General features: G+C 43.9%; 1 protein-coding gene across 16 annotated transcripts in view; it reads left to right on the top strand.

Moving 5' to 3' along the window:
- EPB41L2 (erythrocyte membrane protein band 4.1 like 2) overlaps nt 1-16993 on the top strand; it is a 278051-nt gene extending 261058 nt beyond the window's left edge. For all 16 annotated transcript variants that reach the window (XM_068231559.1, XM_068231555.1, XM_068231551.1 and 13 more), the window contains one exon: nt 15839-16993. The gene's annotated coding sequence lies outside the window, so the exon portion shown is untranslated. The remainder of the gene's footprint in view (nt 1-15838) is intronic.
- Nucleotides 16994-19692: the final 2699 nt, after the last annotated feature.

Raw genomic sequence — 19692 nt, 5'->3', positions numbered from 1 at the left:
TTGATTGCTGCTGCGATTTTTACTTTTTATTATATTCATCAAAAAAGACATGAATTTTGTCAAAAAAATGATTTTGTTAACTTTCTGTGCTGACAGTTTTCAAATAAAGTAAAATTTCTGTATACATGCAGCACGAAAAATGTGGAAAAACATGATTTTTATTAAAAAAAAAAAAAACCCCATTCAGCCTATATTTATTGGTTTGGGTAAAAGTTATAGCGTTTACAAACTATGGTGCAAAAAGTGAATTTTCCCATTTTCAAGCATCTCTGACTTTTCTGACCCCCTGTCATGTTTCATGAGGGGCTAAAATTCCAGGATAGTATAAATACCCCCCAAATGACCCCATTTTGGAAAGAAGACATCCCAAAGTATTCACTGAGAGGCAAAGTGAGTTCATAGAAGATACCGTATTTTCCGCCGTATAAGACACACTTTTTCTCCCCAAAAAATGGGGAGAAAAAGTCCCTGCGTCTTATACGGCAAAGGCAGGGAATCTCCGACTTACGGACGCCCGCCGATACAAACCGCCGACCCGACGCCATCGGGTATTCCCTGCCTTGCCGCTGTGAGTCCTCCCCGCTTGTCTCCACCTCCCCCTGTGTCGCCGGGTCACCCCCCCTGTGTCGCCGGGTCCCCCTCTGTGAGAAGCGGCAGTGTCAGAAGCTTACCTCCTCCATCTTGCTCGCGACGATTGAAGACATCCGGCTCCTGTGGGCGGCTTCCTCTAGTGCCGGCTTGTAATGACGCGTCATCAATGACGCGTCATTACAAGCCAGCACTAGAGGAAGCCGCCCACAGGTGCCGGAGGTCTTCAGTCGCCGTGGGCAAGATGGAGGAGGTAAGCTTCTGATGCTGCCGCTTCTCACAGGAGGGGACCCGGCGACAGAGGGGGGGGGACCAGGCAACGGGGGGGGGGACTCACAGTGGGACACACAGTGAGGAGGACACTCGGGAGGACACTTGGGGGGCCAGGAGCACTTTGGGAACACACTTGGGGGGGACAGGAGCACATTTGGGAGGACACTGGGGTGGGGGGGGCAGGAGGACACTTGGGGGGGACAGGACACTTGGGGGGACAGGAGGACACTTGGGGGGGACAGGAGCACATTTGGGGGAATACTTGGGGGGTACAGGACACTTGGGGGGACAGGAGGACACTTGGGGGGACAGGAGGACACTTGGGGGGACAGGAGGACACTTGGGGGGACAGGAGGACACTTGGGGGGACAGGAGGACACTTGGGGGGACAGGAGGACACATGGGGGTACAGCTCTGACATATGGGGGTACAGGAGGACAACTGGGGGTGACATGGGGACACAGGAGGGCACCATTTGGGGGAGGTCATGTACAAGACGCTCCTGAAATATGGACGCACCAGGTTTAGTTTATATTTTTTTTCCCTGGTTTTTGCCCTCTAAACCTAGGTGCGTCTTATATTCCGGAGCGTCTTATACGGCGCAAAATACGGTATTATTTTTGTCACAAGTTAGCGGAAAATGACACTTTGTGACAAAAAAAAGTTTCCATTTCTTCTAACTTGCGACAAAAAAATTAATTCTGCAACGGACTCACCATGCCCCTCTCTGAATACCTTGAAGTGTCTACTTTCCAAAATGGGGTAATTTGTGGGGTGTGTTTACTGTCCTGGCATTTTGGGGGGTGCTAAATTGTAAGCACACCTGTAAAGCCTAAAGGTGCTCATTGGACTTTGGACCCCTTAGCGCAGTTAGGCTGCAAAAAAGTGCCACACGTGGTATCGCCGTACTCGGGAGAAGTAGTATAATGTGTTTTGGGGTGTATTTTTACACATACCCATGCTGGTGGGAGAAATACCTCTGTAAATGACAATATTTTGATTTTTTTTTACACACAATTGTCCATTTACAGAGATATTTCTCCCACTCAGCATGGGTATGTGTAAAAATACACCCCAAAACACATTATACTACTTCTCCTGAGTACGGCGATACCGCATGTGTGGCACTTTTTTGCACCCTAACTGCGCTAAGGGGCCCAAAGTCCAATGAGTACCTTTAGGATTTCACAGGTCTTTTTGCGACATTTGGTTTCAAGACTACTCCTCACGGTTTAGGGCCCCTAAAATGCCAGGGCAGTATAGGAACCCCACAAATGACCCCATTTTAGAAAGAAGACACCCCAAGGTATTCTGTTAGGAGTATGGTGAGTTCATAGAAGATTTAATTTTTTCGTCACAAGTTAGCGGAAAGTGACACTTTGTGAAAAAAAAAACAATACAAATCAATTTCCGCTAACTTGTGACAAAAAATAAAATCTTCTATGAACTCGCCATACTCCTAACAGAGTACCTTGGTATGTCTTCTTTCTAAAATGGGGTCATTTGTGAGGTTCCTATACTGCCCTGGCATTTTAGGGGCCCTAAACCGTGAGGAGTAGTCTTGAAAACAAATGTCTCAAAATGAGCCTTGAAATCCTAAAGGTACTCATTGGACTTTGGGCCCCTTAGCGCAGTTAGGGTGCAAAAAAGTGCCACACATGTGGTATCGCCGTACTCAGGAGAAGTATTATAATGTGTTTTGGGGTGTATTTTTACACATACCCATGCTGGGTGGGAGAAATATCTCTGTAAATGGACAATTGTGTGTAAAAAAAAAAAAATCATAATATTGTCATTTACAGAGGTATTTCTCCCACCCAGCATGGGTATATGTAAAAATACACCTCAAAATAACATTATACCACTTCTCCTGAGTACAGCGATACCACATGTGTGGCACTTTTTTGCACCCTAACTGCGCTAAGGGGCCCAGAGTCCAATGAGTACCTTTAGGCTTTACAGGGGTGCTCAAAATTTAGCACCCCGCCCACTTGCCAGGACAGTTAACAAACCCCACAAATGACCCCATTTTGGAAAGAATACACAACAAGGTATTTCATGAGGGGAATGGTGAGGTCATTGAAAATTTTATTTTTTGACACAAGTTAACGGAAAATGACACTTTGTAAAAAAAAAAAAAAAAAAAAATTCTGCTAACTTGTGACAAAAACTAAAATCTTCTATGAACTCACCAGTCACCTCACAGAATACTTTAGGGTGTCCTCTTTCCAAAATGGGGTCATTTGTGGAGTCTGTCCTGGCATTTTAGGGTCTCTGCAATCATTACATGTATGGCCAGTATTAGGAGTTTCTGCTATACTCCTTATATTGGGTATACGGGTAATGCACTCTGGGCTGAAATGAAAAATGAACGGCAAACATACCTTGCTCCACATCAATGGCAGATCTTCCTCCACATCAATGGCAGTGATGACCTCAGGAGAGAGACACCCCGTGCCACCCTGCACTCAGGGTGAGCCACCAACTTATGTGACTGGGCCTCAGAACTTTAGTGTACAGCATTATGCCTGTAGTATACAGCAATATGCCTGCCAATAGAGATGACTCTGTGTGGCATTAAAGTATCATCATAGGCCCAAAGTAAATCACATATAAACCGGGGGTGTCCACACTCAAGGGAAATTCTAACATGCCGTCTTATATCGCCAACCCAGGACAGATCAGCAATATCAAGCATGGAAACCGATCTTTCTTCCGACTTTTATGCTTACCTGTTTGTTTGGTTTTCAAGCTTACCTCTCCTCTCCCTGGGACAATGTGCGAAAGACCACTGAGTGTGTGCCTACTCCTGTGTCTGGAGTTCCCTAGGTTCTAATAGTGTACCTGCTCGTGGTACCTCTCAAAACACTCCCCTACGCATGGTCCAGGCTGGTCAGGACATTTGGGACAATAAAAACTGGTGTCAGTCGTTCTTCTAGTACTGCTGCAGACACGACAACGTTTTCTTCGGATGCGTTGACCTGGGGTACTCGGAAGCTGATAGGCGTAATGCCTTCCATGCAGTCGGCTAGTTGCATCTGGGGGGGGGGGGGGGGGCTGGCACCTCCTGGATACAGGATGTCCAGAATGATCTGTTCCTGAAATTGAAGGAAAGATCCAGTTCTCCCAGCTTTACTGTAGAGAACAAAGCTGTTGTAAACTGCCAATTGAATGAGATAAAGACACTTTCTTATACCAGCGTCTTGTTTTCCGGGAAACTAAATAGGGCGCTAACCTCTGGTCATTGAAGTACACCCCTCCCATGTTGACATTATATTCGTGGACGACAAGGGGCTTTTCAATGACCTCAGTTGCCCGTTGAATTTGGACTGTTGTGTCTGTGTGAATGGTGGACAGAAAGTAAACGGCCCTCTTGTCCCTCCATTTCACCGCGAGCAGGTCTTCAGTACGCAAGGCGGCCCTCTGCCCCCGTTCAAGTCTGGTGGTAACGAGCCGTTGGGGGAAGCCCTGGGGACTAGGCCGCGCAGTGCCACAGCATCGGATTCCTTCTAACTTTAAGTGCTGATAGAGGGCCACACTTGTGTAATAGTTGTCCACATAAAGATGGTACCCCTTCTGGAACAAGGGTGACTCCAAGTCCGACACAACCTTTCCACTGCTCCCCAGGTAGTCAGGGCATCCGACCGGCTCCAATTTTGAGTCTTTTCCCTCATAGACCCTAAAACGACATGTATAGCCTGTGGCCCTTTCACAGAGCTTATACAGTTTCACCCCATACCGGGCGCGCTTGCTTGGGATGTACTGTTTGATGCTAAGGCGCCCGGTAAAGCGTAAGAGGGACTCGTCTACGCAGATGTTCTGTTCAGGGATATAAGCATCTGCAAATGTTGATGACAGGTGGTCTATGAGGGGCCGGACTTTGTGGAGTCGGTCATAAGCAGGGTGGCCCTTTTCATGACAGGTTTCGTCGTCGTTGAAGTGCAGGAAGCGCAGGATGGACTCAAATCGTGTCCTGGACATGGCAGCAGGGTACAAGGGAACATGATGTACTGGGTTCGTAGACCAATACGACCGCAATACATTCTGTTTCATTAGTCCCAAGTGAAGGACAAGGGCCAAAAAGATTTTAATGTCAGAAACTTAAACTGGTTTCCACCGGAAAGGCTGGGCATAGCTGCTCTCCGGGTGCTCGGTGATGAATTGTGTGGCTTTACGGTTGGTCTCAACCACAATTAAGTCCAAGAGAACCTGGGTGATGAACAGCTGCAAAAAGTCTAGGGCCGTTCCTAGATGAGCTGTCGCCACCTGGACTCCAGACTGGGCGGTGAAAGGGGGCACTACGGGTGCGGCGGAATCAGGGGATTGCCAATCTGGATTTGCCAGCACCTCTGGGAGTCTATGGGTACTACGGGCCCGTCTTCTTCTTGGTGGCTGCGACGGGGGGTACTACTGCACGTGCCACCGTACCAGTTTCAACTTCCATGCTGGCACTCACCACTTCACCAGGGTCTACGGAAGTACTGGTACTAAGTCCAGGAGATGCTGCGCTGCTGGTGCCTGCCTCACCAAGAAAACTCTAATCAGCGCTAGCACCACCCTGCTGCCCTTGAGGCAGATCCTGCGCCACCTGCGGTCTAACGACATGGGGTCTGGTACACCTGGCTCTAGCCGGGACCAAAGCCTTGTCATCACTTTCGGTCAGAGAACCACTGCTTTCCACAGGTTCAAATTCGGACCCGGATGATTCGTCGGATGAGTCTTCCCAAAAGCTCTCATCCAACTGGTCCATGTACATGTATACCTCCTCATCGGAAATCCCCCTTCTTGCCATTGTGAATTGCTAAATTTATGGGGTTTTCCTCCAATACTACCCAGAAAAAAAAGAGTACCTACCTAGCAAAAGGGAGTATTTGAGAGGTATTAGGGTTGGTGGGAAGTGGGGTTTCAGAGGCAATCAAACAATCACGGGACAATCAAATACAATTACAGCACAATCAAATCCAATCACAGCTCAAGCAAATCTGATGTACTCGGAAGGTGGTGGTTGGGTGTGGTGGGGGGGGGGGGGGTGGGGGTGGGGTTGGGTGTGGTGGGGGGAAGGGTGGGGTTGGGTGTGGCGGGAAGTGGGGTCTCAGAGGCAATCAAACAATCACGGGACAATCGAAGCAGATCACGGGACAATCAAATACAATCGCAGCACAATCAAATACAATCACAGCACAATCGAATACAATCACAGCACAGTCGAATACAATGCACTCGGACGGTGATTAGGGGGGGGTCTGAGGGCGATTTGAGGGGGTGGGGGGTTGATCAGGAGCCCGCACGGGGCAGACTGAGTCCTGATCTGATGAGAGGCAGACACAGGGGGTTACTGATCGCAGATCAGTTAGTGATTGCTGGGGAGGACAGATGTAAACAATGCGCAGGGGATGTAATCAGGAGGGGGGTATGAGGGCAATCGAGGGTCTGGGCAGGTGATCGGTTGCCACCGCGGGGCAGTTAGGGTCTGCTCTGATGGGTTGGGGTGCTGAGGGGTGATAGACAGGTGATCAAAGGGGGGGATCAGGGGGTAAGGTAGCTGTATACAGATGTATACAGTATACAGGGGGGTAGTCTGGGATGGGATGTGGGGGTGATCTAAAGGTAGGGGGGGGATCAGGGGTGATTAGTAGGCAGTTAGGGACCTAATGCAGGGGATAGCGTCGCTAGTTAGTAATAGGTGGGGGGGGAGGTCTAGAGGGGTGCAAGGGTGCTGGGCAGGGGTCTGCTGGGGTGATCAGGGGGGGTATAAAGGCTGGGGTGGGAGATCAGGGGGGCTATGAGCAAAAAAAAGCAGTGTATACTCACAAGATGCTTCCTCTTCGCTGGTGGTCTCTGGAACAATGAGACCACGAGGCGAGGAGGAAGCATGTATAAGGCACTTTGTTTACCTAACAAAGTGCCTTATACGCATTTGATTGGCTCATTTCGTATATTCCTCCGCTCGCCGGCGCTGCTAAGTGGCCGGCGAGCGGAGACTAAATGGCCGGCTACCGATCCCCGGCGGAGGATCGTGTCACGGATGACGCGATCACTCCGCCCATGCCCCTAAAAGAACCGCCGCCTCTGGGCATGAGCTGGTCCTTGCGGCATCCACTTTCCGACCGCCCCTGTGCAGTGGGCGGTCGTTAATTGTAGTGTTTTATTCAACAATGAACATAAGCAGTGTAAGGTTGTCTGATCAATTTGAGCAGGTTGTCAGTGTGAATGTAAACTGTAAGTAAAAACACTGAACATATGCTGAAATGTCAGTAGTCGCCTTGGTTTTTAATTATTTAATTAGAAATAGATATAGTTATTAGGCTGTCTGGAAACATTACCTTTCCTGAATTTTACGCAGTGTTTCTGGATAATGAAATGCCACTTGTATGTACCTTTGATAGAGGTGATTAATGCTAAAAATTAGTACCAGGGAACGTAGTCATATGAGCATTGTACTTTAAATGTATAGACATGGTACTGTATTTTTTGGACATAAGTGGGGAGAAAAAAAAGTCACTGCGTCTTATATTCCAAATGCAGGGAGTTCCTGACTTGTGAACACCTGCCAATACGAACCTCCAACCCGACGCAATGTCGGGGACTCTGTGTACTGTGACAATGCAGAACGCACAGGGGGACACAAAGGGGCATAGAGGAGGGCACAGGGACAGAGGTGGACACCGGAAGATATGAGGTACAAGGGGGCATGAGGTACAAAGGGGGCATAATCCACAACATACCCCTTCACCATGGATGCACCAGGTTTAGTATATATTTTTTTTCCCATGGTTTTTGTCCATGAAGATGACTGGCTTTGGTTTACCTTTAATCTGTGTTTTAGTGGTGTGGATAAATTAGGAGTTTCAGATGCTTCTATAAATGAATTGATTGAGCATGTTCACAACCAAAGAAAGGTGACTACAGAGTTCTCCCCAGGCTATTTTAGCCGGGTGCTCCACCCGGCTAGTTTTGGTGAGCACCCGGCTGTCATCGGCTCACCTCCTCCTATGCTGTAAGCAGAGAAGCGCCGGCCCCTGCATTCTCATATCGCCCCACCCGGCTACTTTTTCATGCCACCCGGCTGGAAAAATTTTCTCGGGAGAACACTGGACTATGTTGTCTTAGTACACACCGTCAATAATGGCCTTCCAAAACAATGGGTCTTGTTCATTTTAGACATGCGTCATGGAGTGAATTACAAAACCACTCTGGAAAAGCGCTTTTACCAGAAACGCAGCGCACGGTGGAGAGCATCGGGGGGGGGGGGGGGGACGCACAAAAATGCAAAACGCTGGCGTTTTCATCTTGTGTTTAGGTGTAAATGAGGCCTTTGAGCAGATAAGAGATAAAAAGGGTCCACAGTTCATAGATTTTAGCTCTGGCATACTTCAATGAATGTGTCATTGAGCAAAAACAATATAACAGTAAAAACGTAAAAAGTAGATCTACATATAAAATAAAACTGTGGAATATCTTAACCCTCTTACAACCGCATCACGCCAATGGGCGTAACCGTGGCAGCAGCCCCAGGAACGCCTAACGCCAATTGGCGTAAAGTCCTGAGGCGGGGATTTGCAGGAGATCGCGTGCGCTGATGCTCGCCGCTAGGAGACTATTAGACGGCGAAACCACCGTCTATTTAAGTTGTACAGCACTGCTATCTACAGCAGCGCTGCACTGGGGACAGCCGTGTGACACGGCTGTCTCCCTGGGAGGCAGACAAGTGATCCAATGTCATAACTGAAGCCCATGACAGCCGATCATGCTTATAGGCTGGCAGAGGGAGGGGGGAGTACAAAAATAATAATAGAAAAAAAAAATAGGCAGATTTATTAAAAAAAAAAAATCAAATAAATATTTACCAAAAAAAAAATACATCTGGGGAGCGATCAGACCCCACCAACAGAGAGCTCTGTTGGTGGGGAGAAAAGAAGGGGGGGGGGGAATCACTTGTGTGCTGAGTTGTGCGGCCCTGCAGCGAGGCCTTAAAGCTGCAGTGGCCTATATTGTAAAAAATGGCCTGGTCACTAGGGGGGTTTAAGCCCATGGTCCTCAAGAGGTTAAAGGGGAACTTCAGCCTAAACAAACATACTGTCATCAAGTTACATTAGTTATGTTAATTAAAATAGATAGGTAATATAATCTCTTGCCCACCCTGTTTTAAAAGAACAGGCAAATGTTTGTGATTCAGGGGGGCTGCCATCTTTGTCATGGGGGCAGCCATCTTTTTGGTTGAAAGGAGGTGACAGGGAGCATAAGACACAGTTCCAACTGTCCTGTGTCCTGATAACCCCTCCCAGCTGCATGTGCTAGGCTTCAAATGTCAAATTCAAATTGTAAAAAAAAAAAAATTGCACCAAAACAGCAGAACGAGAACATCAGAAATCCCATCATGCTTTGCACAGCATCCGAGGAAAAAAAGCCCGGGCAGTTTTCTTCTGTGCAGCTAAAAATGAGGCTTGTATAAGAGAAACAAAGTTCTGATGCTGTAAAACTGTTAAAGAAACACAAAGCCTTTTCAGTGCTGCTGAGTCGATTTTTAGTCTGGAGGTTCACTTTAAAAAGTCATTTTTAGGAAAAGGAGGATAGATGCAATTGTTTATTTAATTAGTTTATTTTCACCTTTGGTGTCCTTTAACCCAGTGTTCCCCAACCCTGTCCTCAAGTAACACCAACCGTGCATGTTTTGCAGAAAACCACAAACATGCACAGGTGAGGTAATTAGTGTCTCAGCAGAGCTGATTAACTACCTCTGTGGATTTCTGCAAAACATGCACTGTTGGTGGGCCTTGAGGACAGGGTTGGGGAACACTGCTTTAACCTACCTGGCAGTGAATTTCTGTCTGGAATTATGAGTCAAAAGCGGTACATTTTTGTTTTCAAGAATTTTAGGCCTCCAATTCTTAAAGGAATACTGTAGGGGGGTCAGGGGAAAATGAGTTGAACTTACCCGGGGCTTCTAATGGTCCCCCGCAGACCTCCTGTGCCTGCGCAGCCACTCACCGATGCTCTGGCCCCGCCTCCGGTTCACTTCTGGAATTTCAGACATTAAAGTCTGAAAATCACTGTGTATGCATTACCGTGTCCTCGCTCCCGCTGATGTCACCAGGAGCGTACTGCGCAGGCACAGTATGGACTCAGCCTGCTCAGTACGCTCCTGGTGACATTAGCGAGAGCGAGGACATGGCAATGCAGGCACAGTGGTTTTCAGACTTTAAAGTCTGAAATTCCAGAAGCTCTGGGTAAGTTCAACTAATTTTCCCCGATCCCCCTACAGTACGCCTTTAAGTCATAACTCGCCAAAATATGCCAGAATAAAAGCCTATTAGACATTCTGCATATAAATAAAAGACTAGAACACAACTTTGCTAAATTAATTAAATTTATGAATAAACTTAAGAAATTGTGAAACTTACAAATAAGGCAGACAGAGAGTAGTCAAAATCCAGGCAGACGTTGGTGCAGGCGGCAGGCAAACAGTATATATATATACGTTATATATATATATACACACACACACACACACACACACACACACACACACACACACACACACACACACACACACACACACACACACACACACATATATAAATATATATATATATATATATATATATATATATATATATATAGAGAGAGAGAGAGAGAGAGAGAGAGAGAGAGAGAGAGAGAGAGAGAGAGAGAGAGAGAGAGAGAGAGAGAGAGAGAGAGAGAGAGAGAGAGAGAGAGATTCACATACACCTGTATATGTATATACATTTATATATACTGTATATAGATATACACACACGACTCACTTCTTTTTCCTCTGCCTAAAAAAAAAAAAAGTTCAGCTCTGCTTTAAAATTAGTACAGCTGAACACCCCCCCCCCCCTTGCGCAACACTGATCGCGCGTGGGACTCAGATCACAAAGCAGAGCCCGAGCCCAGATTCGGACTACCGCCGGGGGGTTAAAGAGGAGCTGTCGGCCATACTATTTCAAAATAAAAAAAAAAAAACACATATATAAGTAGATAAATACTTGCTCTACCCACATAACATATGTATTGCACTGTCCACGTTTTGATCTTAGTGATTTTGCTATAGTTAAAAAAAGAGAAAATGCTTCTTAGCATTTCCCATTTTATCAGTGGCTATTTTGAAGCCAATCCTGATGTAATTTTCTCCCTTACTCTCCTCTGCCTGATTTGCTCTCCCTTCACTATAGAAAGTGCATTGTCTCAGCATGAGAAATATTGGCCAATCAGAGAGCAACAGAGGTGTGGGAGGAGAAAACAGGAGGGAAAGAGGCTTCAGCCAATCAGGCTGCATTAGTTGTCTGAGGTGAAGTAGAGAAGCAGAAAAGGACAACCCAGCATGCCCTGCAACTTCCTTTTTGTGTACCAAATTTTGTGTGTACCAAATAAGTCAGATAAACTAGGGAATGATCATTCATCAGCAAGAAAAATAATAGTGATTTTAACTTTTGAATTGCCTGGTTAGCATTCTTATTACTTGTTTATCAGATAAAAATAAACAATTGATTGTGTGCCTGACAGTTACACTGCCAGACAGATTTTGCAGGTGTAAACAGATATTTTACTGTACTTGGGCAATTTCTCTAGCAGCTTAACTCTGACACAATTTCTTTTGTGGGTCTTTTACCCAAATTACCTTCACTGAGTCCTTTCAACTCAGCAAGTTTTTCTGGTTGCTTGTTATATAAATGTGTCAGAATGATAGCAAAAAATGTAAAAATTGTTTGAAGGTGCATCAGACATGCCAGATCTGTAATTACCAAATTTCTAACTGCCATCTACTTCTAATATTTCAAGATGAAAGGCTCTTCTGTGTGGACTGCTGTTTTCTATTGTATGGAGTTGTCTTTCATATGTAGATGTGAAGAGTTTTTGGGATATTCAGAGGCCAAAATTATATGCGTGGAAGAATGAGAACTAAAGGTAGATAGTGCCTGCTGCTGTTCAATATGTCCCTATGCTTAAAGGAAAAGCTAAACGTGGATTATGATTAAGGCAGAACTGGACTATAGCTGTAAGGGGTCATATAGCTTTTACATAATTATCTGTAGTTGCGCCCCTTTTATAGTGGGATCCAATTTAAAAAAAGAAAAAAAAAGTTTACACAATGCGCTTATAAGTAATCACTGATTAACTATTCATTATTTTGGAAAATAGAAATGCGGACATCAAACCAACAAACGTTGATTTGAGCAACAGCTTTAAAGTGAACCTCCAGACTAAAAATCGTCTCGGCAGCACTGAAAAGGCCTGGCGTTTCTTTAACAGTTTTACAGCATCAGAACTTTGTTTCTCTTATACAAACCTCATTTTTAGCTGAACAGAAGAAAACTGCCCGGGCATTTTTCCCCTGATGCTGTGCAAAGCATTATGGGATTTCTGATGTTGTTCTCGTTCTGCTGTTTTGGTGCAAATTTTTTTTTTTTTTTTTACATTTTGAATTTGACATTTGAAGCCTAGTTTGTGCAGCTGGAAGGGGTTATCAGGACACAGGACAGTTGGAACTGTGTCTCCTGCTCCCTGTCACCTCCTTTCAACCAAAAAGATGGCTGCCCCCATGACAAAGATGGCAGCCCCCATGAATCACAAACATTTGCCTGTTCTTTTAAAACAGGGTGGGTAAGAGATTATATTATCCATCTATTCTAATTAACATAACTAATGTAGCTTAATGACAGTATGTTTGTTTAGGCTGAAGTTCCCCTTTAACCATTTACCGCCATCCTAACGTATTAAAACGTCATGCTTACCGCTATTAACAGCAACATGACGTTTTAATACGTCGCGCATTCCCGCCGCTGCTACCGCCGTGTGTCCGCCGCTACCGCCGCCATTACCGTCGGGATCCCGTGCTGGGCGATTGGGGAAGAGGACTGAACAGTCCTCTACCCAATCGCAGTGCCTGGAGTGAATGGACGTGACCGCGAACAGCGGCTACGTCCATTCACATAAACAGGAAATGTAACAGTTTAATAAAGTGTGTAAAAAAAAAAAAAAAAAAAGTGAACACGTCCTATGAGTGTTCACCAGCGCCATCTAGTGGCCAAAAAGTATATTACACTTACAAAATACATACATTTTCAAGTATATACACATCATTAATAAAATTACACTTCCAACCCTCCCCCCCAAAAAAAACACTTGTAAAAAAAAAAATCAGCTTAAAAAAAATAAATAAATAGTTACCTTAGGGACTCAGCTTTTTTTATTCTATATTTTATGGGGGAAAATTAATTTTAATTTATTACATAGGGGCTTGTAATTATGGCCAGAACAAACAGAAAAATAACCACTTATATTTCAAAATAATATACTGTCGCCATACATTGTGGTAGGGACATAATCTAAACGGTTTAATTATCGGGACCACTGGGCAAATAAAACGTGTTTGTTTTATCCACAGGAGAATGTTTAATTTTAAAACTATAAAGGCTGAACACTGAGAAATAATGATTTTTTTTCTTTTTTTTTCTGTTTTTCTCATTAAAATGCATTTAGAATAAAAAAATTCTTAGCAAAATGTACTATCCACAGAAAGCCTAATTGGTGGCGAAAAAAACGAGGTATAGATCATTTTCTTGTGATAAGTAGTAATAAAGTTATTAGGGAATAAAAGGGAGGAGCGCTGACAACTGAAAATTGCTCTGGTCCGTTAGGATAAAAACCCTTGGGGGTGAACTGGTTAATGACTAATTGTACACTCTGGAAAATAGATGCAGCAAATACATTTTCTTGCCAGGTCTAGATGTCAACACAATAGTTATCTATGTAATACCTGGCATTTGCTGCCTTGCCACATTGAATTCAATATTTCATCCAAACTCAGCCAAACTTAGAAGAGATCAAATCTAATCTCCCTCCCCCTTCCATTAGCCAGAGAGGTACTTTTCCGTTAGCCGGGCGCATCCACTAGGTGGCGATAAAACTGCACCAGAATTGCATCTTTCCCTATTATCCATGGCGGCCTGGAGGGAGAATAGTAATTAACGCCACCTAGTGGATGCGCCCGGCTAACGGAAAAGTACCCAAGAGCTTTGTATTACTTGCTGCAGTACAGAGCCTCTCTCTCATGCCGCTTCTGCATATGGTTGCATGTGAGAGATCAGCCTTTCCTAAACCAGTGTTCCATTAATAAGATGATTGAACATCAGGGCTGGCGGCTCTCATTTTTAGTATTTTGCTTACCGGTAAATTGTTTATCAAATTAAATGTCTGTTAAACAGTTGTGTAATGTGTGCTGCATACCTTCTTATATTTAAGCATTGAAACTAATGGAAATAATGCTTAATAAGGTTTTTCTAGGGGAACTACACTAAAAACTCTTAACGCCTCTTTCACATGGACAGTTGACACCACCCATCAGCTGCCTCTTCAGGACACTTGCAGGTAGCTACATATTTTCAGCACTGGGCAGTGCAGTAAAGCCTCTTGCCTGCTTGTAACTCTGAATTCATCTACTTCTGATACAGTTCTGCTGTCTAGTAACTGTGTGGTGTGTCAACTGCTGGCACCTGTGGCTACATTACATGATAACTAGATGGCACTGGTTGCCTGGCAGATTGGTGGCTGAGCTGTGTGACATATATTTCTAGGAATTTGAATCACATGAAGGATTATTTCTCAGTGACTCGTGAAAAAGCCATGATACACACTTGGGTTCTCTGGCTTACCTTTTGGGCAATTGATCTGTAAGTGATCAGACAGGTATGCCAAATAAACCTTCACACTTGCACAATGGCTAGGAGAGTCAGGTTCTTTTGTATCCAGCATGTTCCACTGGGTTTTTTGCTATATCGATTGGTCATTTGCACAAGCACATGGTGTGTAATGTTAAGGACCAATCGATATTTACTGTAGGAACAATTGGAAAATGATCATTTTTAGCTGTTTCTGACTAGTAAGTGAACACACATTCCTGAGCAATAGCCCATTCCATTCATTTTAGTTGGATTGGTTAATTGGTAATAAATATTGTCTTACCTACCAGCCCTAAAAATGACACTGCAGGAAAGGAGCTTTGTACAGATGCGTGATCTTCATGAATATTCGAGCAGTGCACACAGTCTCTGTAGAGATGAGAGGCGGGATGATGGCATTGGGTTACCACGGAGCAACTTCCAGAGGGTGGGTAAGGAGGGGGAACAATGTACTCAGTCTTCTTGACATTTTAAAGATCTGGTGTGACGGATCTTTTAGCGAACTCTGGAGACTCCTGGAAACATGCTAGGTAGACAGCCCAAACGACTGCTTTTACTGAGGTCAATCTGGAATGTGAATGGGGCTTTGGACATCCTGCAATGTTCAAAGCTTCATCTATGAGGTTAGAGACTGGAGAGATGTGGTCCCTTACAGATTTATTGACTCTTTCTCTACGCTTCCTTCTGTCTCCCTCCTTTATTATCCCACTACTTGCTGCGCCTGTTCTTTACTTTTCAAAAACCAACTTTTTATCATCTTTCTTTACCCAAATATTTACTAATGTGAATGTAAATGAAATTATTTGAAGGGTCAGCACAGTGGCTAAGACACACACACACACACACACACGCACACACACGCACGCGCGCGCACACACGCACACACACGCAGCTTAACTGGATTTCGCCAAAACTTACCAAGAAATTGGGAGCCTTGCTGAGGAAGACTGGGTTGGGGTATGAATTGCAGTGTACTTTATAGAGTGATAAGGAAAATGTCAGTGTTGTGTAAATGCATCAGAAAATGACTTTTTTTTTATTGTAGAGTGCTAAACTTGCCTTATTGTGACATTTTTTTTCTTTGTGTGAAAAGTTTTTTTTTAATTGAAATATAATAAGTAAATATATAACAGCAGTGGTAAGCCCGGTGAGGGGCAATGCGTTGAATGAGCATTATTGTTTACATCTTAACATATCTTAAATTACAGAAAACACAATATTTTTCTGTTAACAAGTTTTTCTTTTTTTAATGCATTGCTTATCTTGTTTTGCAGATTAAACCCAGAATAAATGTTACAGAATGAAGGAACTTAGTATGTCCTGCTGCTAATGTTGCTATGAATTGACCAGGTTTGGCAAGCATGACGGGATGCCTGAAGGCTAAGATGCCAACATACAACCTCAGCTTAACATCTGACTTATGCTGTTCCACTACTTTCTGCTTGTTCTGTTTTATAACCACTTCCTAACATCCATAGCTTTTTAGTATAGTTACGTAATGCACAACTACTTGCTATTTTTGTAATTCTTGGTTATATGTTTGTGAACAATAACCCTTTATAATAACAACAGACCTCTGAACAGAGGGTACCGAAACCTTTGTAACTAATGTAGATTTTTTTTTCCCTTTTTATTTTTACTATTGTCTTAATGAAAGCCTCTTTGGGGTACGTAATTAAAGACTATTCAGGTAAATTTATTGTTTAGAAGAAAACGTTTTGTATACACTTCTTACATTTTCAAAATCCAGTTTTCACATTCCTCCCTGTTTTTGTACCAGCACTTGTCTTTTAAGGCTTTGTTTAGTCTAAAAAAATAAAAATGAAATGAAAGTTTTAACGCTCTTGTGCAAAAAGAATCCTGGCTGAACTTTCATAGCTGCTTTGTAGGGGCCACACCAGCAGGGGGAGCTGAGCTAACTAGTTCAACCTGGCACTGCCTCCGTCTTAATACTGCCCTGCTAGCAGTGAACACTTCTTCTTTCAAGAAGTAAAAATGAAACATTCCAGGGAAGATACTCGACTGAGTCTTCTTTCCCCCAAATGAAGTAAATGCAATTGTGGCAGCTTAAAGCAGTGTTGTGCTATTTTTGTTAATGTGTCCATAGATAAACATGAATTCAGATCCACCTTTGCAAATTCTTTTAAAACTGACTTGACTGTAGCTCATATGGTAATGTTTTCCAGATCTCTGTAATGAATTTGTTTTTTCGGCTGCAGAAGGATAGGGTCTTCTCTGCATTCACTGACTACACCCACCTTGTTTACCACTAGCAGACGTGTATTGAGCTTTGTCTCTTCTGTCTTGCTCTACCGTTCACTGTGTGTATAGTTAAAATGCCAAATTAGATTTATAGCAGCTTCAAGTTGTATTAAGAATATTTTGCTTTCTGTAATACTGTTAAAATAAAGTTTGTTTATTCTGTTGAATATTGTGCTGTTTTAAATTCTTTTATTTGACTTTAGTTATCGTTTAAATCATGGTTTAAATCTTTCATCTTAACTTCAGAGCTCGTTTTTCTAATATTTTGACTACTGCGGAGGGGGTTGAGAACTCAATAATTGTTTTCTTTTCCCTTATCTGCCTGTATGAGAGAATCTTCCTAAATCTCCAGCAGAACATCTATAAACAGTACTTTTTATGGCATGGGAAATCAGAAACCCCACCACCATATCACACACACGCGATGTGGATGCAGCCTATTGATTTCAATAGGCTACACTTCACCCTCGAAAATCACATGCGGAAAGCATTTGCGATTCGCCAAGTGGAAATAGGCCCTTTTATAATGCATTTTCTACCCTTGTAAAGTTTTGGTGTCTTGACTTCACTAAAAATTAACTGCCAGAAGTTGTTTTTGAAGAGTCCTTTGCGCCAATTATCATTAGCACAGATGTCTCCTGACAAGGTTTTTGGTGATTTATTCTACTGGATCATGAACAAAGGACACTATAGGCCTTGGCCCTCAGCAGGATGCCTCTAACCCATCCTCCCCACAGAACATATTGGTAATGAATGATTACGTACACTATATTTGCACTGAATGCTTACATACACTATATTTACACTCATTGCAATGTACTATCTATGCTACACATTGTTTCTGCAGCATCCCCTTGTTCACCAGCTCATATATTTTACTGGGCTCATAAGCTTCTAATGTACACGTTACCATTGCAATAGTCAATGGTAAATGGAGAACTGTGGAAGAAGGTGCAAAATGGATTTAGAATTACCATTAAAGCTAAGTAATGGGGCGTTCCATTAACAGGCTTCAGTTTCTCTGGTATCTAAATAGGCGATTTAAGATCAAACCTATAAGATTCAGCTTATTGAATGTGAATTTGTTCATCCACAAAAGGGGCAGTAAATTGGCAGTTTTTGATGCAAACCAGGAACATGGCATTTATAACTAAAAACAGACCTAGGACCTTCATCCCTACGTCCTCCATGAAGGCCCCTCCTGAGATTGTGTTAGTCCTCCCTCCCTACGTCCTCCAGGAAGGCCCCTCCTGAGATTGTGTTAGTCCTCCCTCCCAAATCGGAAACGCCTGAAAAGAATTAACAATTTAGTATAAATCCCACTCCCTCACAAGCTCCTCCAGTTTTTTGTTTGTTTCCTGGACGGAACACACTTCCTACACGGAAGCACATATTTGAAATGTTCCTGGTGGTAGGGGAGCCTGCTGGCACCTGTTACTTTGTCTGGTTATTTTTCATGTGGGGAGAGCGGTTTGGGCCAGTGCTGTCGCATGGCTTGAATGGAGGATGTAACAGGCCGATTTACCTTTATTCCCCGTTTGGAGAGGGAAGGGCTTGAGGGTTCTTTCTGACTCCACTGTTCTCTGTCGGCATGGCAGCAGATTGGAGACGCTTGTCTTCTTCCAGTGGAATGGAGTACCGGATGTGATGTTGCGGACCTTTGGATTGGTAGCATCAGTTCCTACGCGTGACGTTGGCCGTCATGCGTAGGAGGCGGGGCGAAAGCAAGGAAGTGTGGATTCAAAAAGCCGATAATGGCCCTGGAGGCCACTCAGCACGCTGCTCTTTGTGCACTCTGCACCGCTTGTATGCAAAAACCTCTGAGGGGGTCAGTCAATTGAGCTCACCACAGAGATGCAGCAGACGCCTTTGGCTAGCACTTCTGAGCAGTCAGGGACACAACAGCCGGTGAGGGTATATGCTAAAAGAGCTGCATAATTTTGTTGAGCAAAGCTATTTATCTCCTATTGGTTTTCTGTTTGCTGCATTCAGGGCAGCTTTACCTCCTTGTCCGGTTCAGATGGTTCCTATGATTTCTCAGGCTCCAACAGTATTGCCACATTTACAGGCAGTTCAGCCTGTCGTTACTTCCCAGACACAGATCCCTCAGACGGGTTCCTCTGTTTATATTGAACATCCTGTACCATTGCTGATTTTACCTACGGGGTCTTCAGTGGAAGTGGGTAATCCGCAGAATGTGGGGGTGGATGTTTCTGCTCCATTATCTTTAGAGGACATATCTAAAGGAGGAAGAGGTGATTGATTCAGATGCTTCAATTGATCAATCTGTGGCTAAAATAGCTAAGTATTTGTTTAGTGCCGAAGACACTTAAAGGGGAACTGAAGTAAGAGGTATATGGAGGCTGCCATATTTATTTCCTTTTAATCAATAGCAGTTGCCTGCTGGTCTATTTCTCTGCAGTAGTATCTGAATAACACCAGACACAAGCATGCAGCTAGTCTTGTCAGATCTGACTTTAAAGTCTAAAACACATGATCAGCTGCATGCTTGTTTAGGGGCTATGGCTAATAGTATTAGAGGCAGGGCTGCCAGGCAACTGGTATTGCTTAAAAGGAAATAAACATGGCTGCCTCCATATACCTCTCTCTTCAGTTCCCCTTTAAGAGCTTCTTAAAGGAGTGTATGATTCAGAACAAATTGAGGAGGCTAATTCAGCCTCTACTCAGGATGATATTTTATAGAGGATTGGAGGATCATGGGGTCAGTCTTTCTAGTCCATAGAGAGTTATTACTTCTCAATGGAAGGAACCAGAGAGGAAACTGACTGTTCCCAGATCGTTCAAACGCAGATTTCCGTTCAATTTGGAGGAACAGGAATCTTTATTTAAATGTCCAAGATTGGAT

This window comes from Hyperolius riggenbachi, chromosome 4 (assembly GCF_040937935.1).
Source record: "Hyperolius riggenbachi isolate aHypRig1 chromosome 4, aHypRig1.pri, whole genome shotgun sequence".
Lineage (NCBI taxonomy): Eukaryota > Metazoa > Chordata > Amphibia > Anura > Hyperoliidae > Hyperolius > Hyperolius riggenbachi.
The sequence above is the reverse complement of the archived record's forward strand: the minus strand, read 5'-3'. Positions and strand labels throughout refer to the sequence as shown.